Raw genomic sequence first — 5,227 nt, 5'->3', positions numbered from 1 at the left:
ACAAAGGGGAAGAACTTCATGTGCCAGGGACGGGGAGCCACGTGGCAATAAGCATCCTGGAGATCCAGAGACGCCATCCAATCCCCCTTGAATAACATTGGAAGAATGTTCTGTAAAGTTTCCATTTTTAAGTGTTCCTTCTGGACGAAGTGGTTCAGGGCTCTGAGGTCCAAAATTAGGCGATACTTCCCTGAATGTTTGGGGAACAGGAACACCCGAGAGTAGAAACCTCGACCCTGAACAGGGAGAGGAACGGCATAATGGCTGTCTTCAACACCAACTCAGAGAGAGCGGGTCCATGGCCAACCTCTTGGTCCGTGACCTGGGAACCACAGTCCGAACCATGCAATGCTGGACAGGAGGAGATAGGAAATGCTCTTGACAACCCCTCCAAACTGTGTCCAGAACCCAAAGTCAGAACACCACCTTACCCATTCTGGAGAAAAATAAACTGCCGGAGCCGCCCACCAACTGGCATGTCCAAACCGTCAGGACTTAGGCGCCGGCCCAGGAGGCGAAGAGCGTGGAGGACCCTGACACCCCCTTTCTCTCTGAAAAGAATGTGATGAGGAGCCTCGGAAAGACCTACAGGACACTGCACCAGCCCCAAAGGAAGACCTCTTGGCCGTTGAAGGAGGCTTGCGTCGAAGTTTGCCAGCATGTTCGTCCGCCCTAAAAACTTTGTGCACCTTATCCTCAAGGGAATCCCAAAAAGTCTGGACCCATTGAAAGGAAGTTTCAGGGCAGCCACCCTCTGAGACCCATCGGTTTTCCAGTCCCTTAGGTGCACAAGCCTCCGGGCAGACACAGCCGCCCCCATCGCCATGGCTGAACCACGCACCCCATCATAAACCAGATCGGACAAAAGTTCAACCTGTCTCTGCATGTCCGATAGCAAAGGGGCACAATCAGAACCTTCATTGACAGCCTTCTTCAATTTCCTGAAACCACTTAGCATCGTTTCAGCCGTGTAGGAACCGTAGACATTTGCCAGAAGGGCCAGATGCGCCCCTGCATGAACTTTCTTAATGCTGGAATTAACCCAGCGGTCTACTGGATCCCAGACGGCCGCCTCCTCGGCCGACATAGAGGAGAGACCCACCAGGCTGGCGAGGATATGGTCGACTTCAACAGGATGAGACAGCAAAGTCTCGCCCTTCAATGGGTGAAGTATGGACATGAAGCGGGGCATTGCAATTTTCTCCAGGTCACGCCATTCCAGAAAGTATTTTATCCCGGACATCAGAAACCAATGGCAACCCCAACCCAGGGGTAAGTCTATACTGGCGAATAGAAGGGTTGGCCCCCTCCACCGATACCAAGGGCTCCGAAAAACCCCATGCAATCCCCAACTTGAGCCAGCACCTCCTCCACTCCCTCTCTGTCCAGGTACTTCCCTTCTGCACCAGCCGAAGAGGAACAAGAAGAGTTACAAGAAGAGGCTGAAGATTCAGTGCCAGAAGATGAAGAGGAAGACAGGCGCCAGCGCTTGTGTCCATGTGCATGTGCACGCCTCATCCCATGATGTTTAAGCAGCCTCTTCAACTCCTGCCTGGATAGGGAAAAACACTTAGCCTTCTTCTTTCTCTATCTGCAGACCACAGGACAAGAGGAAGATGACGAGGAAAAAGACAGGACCAGATGCCTGCTCGTCGTCGAATGGTCACCCATCGTGTATTCACAGAAACAGGTGACCAACGAATGCCCAGGCCTCTCAATAATGATGCAAAACTAAACGCCAACCAGCCGTTAGTGATGCCTGCCCCCTAAATTGAGGCCAGCCAACCAATAGGAACACATCACTCCCAATGGCAACCCCACTCATAGCATACATGCCAACCCTCCTGAATTAGGAGGGAGACTCACGATTTTTCTGTGAAAAATGTTATTGTTCACGTTCTCCCACCTAAAATAATTCCGGCCCCAATTCATTCCAATGGGAAATTTTATTTCTCCCGATTTAGTGGATGAAATCTCCCTCCCAGGTGCCTCGGAATGTTGCCATGTATTTCATAGCACCAGAGTCAGAGCCCACCTGCCTCCGGAGCAACGTGGAGAGAGAGACCAACATGAGCTGTAAAGCCCCTCGTAGCGTTTAGGAGGAAAATATCACCAACAGAGAGGAGCCGGCCGACTCCCGCTCCAGCTGCCAGAGTCCCCTCCCCAAAACTCCTTACCTGCACCCGGGCACGCTTCTCCAGGACCCGGGCCGGTAATACCTGTGCTGGCCATAGCCTGCTGAAGCCAGGCGAGGCATCCAACTCCACTGGGTCCCAAGCACTGCAGGGAACCCGGGAGTATCGCTGCACCTGAGGAAGCCGAAAGCCCCGACACACAGCCCCACCATGGGGCCAGCAATTGTTGCTCCCTAGCGCCCCGCATTGGGAAAAAAAAAAACAACCTGCTGGAGGCAGGAAAAATTAAACTGAGTGACATGGCTATGGGGGAGGAACTATAGGGATGGATAGAAATAAAAGAAGGTCCTGTGTCGGGGCAGGGGCCTCATGAGCTAATTACTGTGACGAGGTAGATTGGAGGTAATGCTTGGATTACTTACTGGTAATCTTCATTACTACTAGTCCTACTCTTCCTCATCCCAGTACGAGTTCATGACTTGGTACTGGGACGAGGAAGAGGGATGTGGAGATAATGACTAATCCCCCACACTAACGTGAGATGGGTGTTTAGATTCTATTAATGACAAGGAGGCGATTATTATGCATTACAATCTTTACTCTGAAACCACAGCAGCAACGAAAAAAACTTTTACAAACAAAAAAGTTGTAAAGAACAGAACTAAATAGAGTTCAATGTCAATGTAGGGGAGCTCCCCAATCCATCATGGAGGACAGGTCATGCCCTGCCGGCGACCAATGAGCAGGGACCCTTCCTTATATAAGTCCATTTCTCTAATCCCAATTCCTCTTTCTGTAGCTGTCTTGAACCAGACGTCCACTGCACAGATCAGACGATAAATGATGAAGGCAAATCCAGCGAAACTCTCGTACCACGCACTCCATAACTTGTAACTGCGAGCCACACTCCTGATCAGAACCTCAACTCGTAGCTGTAAGAACAACAAGCAAGAAGGGTGGGTGGTTGGGAAGAACAACAAACCAAAGAATGTTCTCACTCGAACCACCTGTGTACATGCGTATCACAATTGACATATTATAACATATCATATCCAGGGTGGGAGGGAGGGAGAATAATCGCCTCCTTGTCTTTAATAGAATCTAAACCCCCATCTCACGTTAGTGTGGGGGATTAGTCATTCTATGGCAAGACAGGAGGCTCATATTATGCAAGTTCAAAGCCCTTGCATCTCATTAGTACAACATGATCCATACAATAGAGCCAATATAACAAATAATAAAATAAAAGGAAAGGAAACATTTAAAAATGCTTTCATTAAGTAATCAGCTGACCGCAAGAGAATTGCCCAAGACTAGGTTGCCCGAAAAATTGTCTTATATGGCATAGTCAAATCCACTGCAAGAAAACAGGAAATGTGCCAATTCCAGCGTTCCTTACAGGCCACCAAAACCAACTGGTTAAAAGAGGGGAAAATATTGAACAAAGTTCTCCTATACTAATAGGTTAGGGCAAAACTCATCTGAAATAAACTCCTCTGTTGTCCAATCAAACATTTAAACACTTAAATTCATACCATCTTTGGGAACCTAGAAAGCAAACCAAAGAAAATAAGCACCTAGCTCTCCTGGAGATAAAGTAAAGTACCCCATAGGGGTGAAAGTCTTGTAGGTTCCATCCCATGCATCAAAGGAAGATATTGCATTAGAAACAGGGCATGTCACAGAATTACACTGGGGAACCCAGAGGGAAAGACAAATCTTCAAAAGGTAAAATGGGAGTAAAAAGTAATTTTATAAATTTGTAATAGGAGAACCCATCCTGAGCGGAGCTGAAAAGCAATAGAATTAACTCACAATTGTCTTCAGACATATGTGTATACCAAGGAGGGATGTCTTCTGGAGGCAGAAACAGAATGGAAGAGAGGGGCCCCACCTGAGAAGCTAAACCCGTCAAACCGCCAACACGGAGAACTTCAGACCTCCCGAACTCTTGAAGAAGGACTCTGCTACCATGACAAAAGGCAGATATTTACAAACCTGATCCTTAAGAGGCCAAACTGGGCAAGGAGAAAAAATGTATCCGACATCCAATCGCCACCATTATAGCGATTATCTAAACCCCCTTGTAGATATGCCCGGTGCTTGAACCTTGTTCCCTCCTCCCTGGTGATAAACCCCCTAGAGGATCAAAACTAACCGAAGGAGGACACCAAAATTCCAAAGTCTTAGCAAGACTCTAAACTGCAAAGAACTGATCACTAAACAGTTAAACTGAAGTTGCACACCAGAAGAGGTCCAACCTATATTTCAGTCAGATTGCAGATCCTTGAAGCTCACAGCACCCTGAGCTGGCACCTTACTACAAAAACTCTTGTGAAAACCCAAAGGTCCACCTGCCATGCAAGTGACTATGAGAATCAAGTCGTTAACTAAATATATATCCCAGCCCTCTGGGAATCGTATCAGCAGACACCTTCTGATAGTTAATGTATAGACGCTAGAACGCATCGTGATAGAGGGTCATAATAATGTGGATGGGGGATAGTATCACTCCCAGACCTCTCTATCCCACCAAGGGACATTGAGCCCTCCCAAAGGAGGAGAAACCTCCCCCACTTATCCAGGGGAAAAACCTTGCAATCCAGAAGAAAGCTACCCTGAGGACCACATTAAAGCCCCGCTTTACAGCCTTAAGAGAAATAAATACACACTAGCACCTCTAACCAATCCCCTGACCACGGACCCTGGACAGGCGCCACTTAACTTATTGAAATACCAGAAATTAGCCCAAAGGAAAGTAACTGACGGGAGGGAAATGCTCAGTGCGAGTCTGCACTGGTCACGCGCCAGATCTCCTGTAAAAAGGAAAAAACGGAAACCATTGGGTGTTACTCCCAGAGGTGTAATATTATGATGCAATCTCCCCCAAGGATGGGGGGGGAACGGGAATGAGGGGGAAAGGACTCTGCATAATTATCAATGCCACGTAAATGTAAGGTTGAGAAAGAAATCTGGGACCACTGTCCCCTCCAACCCTGAGGTCTGAGTCACTGTATTCATGTGAGGCTGACTGGCCACTAAGGGAATCAGGGGAAGGAAAAACTAAGCACATTGTCCATAGCAAAACAGTA

The sequence above is a fragment of the Ambystoma mexicanum genome, chromosome 13 (assembly GCF_040938575.1).
Source record: "Ambystoma mexicanum isolate Mex_15411 chromosome 13, UKY_AmexF1_1, whole genome shotgun sequence".
Taxonomy (NCBI): Eukaryota; Metazoa; Chordata; class Amphibia; order Caudata; family Ambystomatidae; genus Ambystoma; species Ambystoma mexicanum.
The sequence above is the reverse complement of the archived record's forward strand: the minus strand, read 5'-3'. Positions refer to the sequence as shown.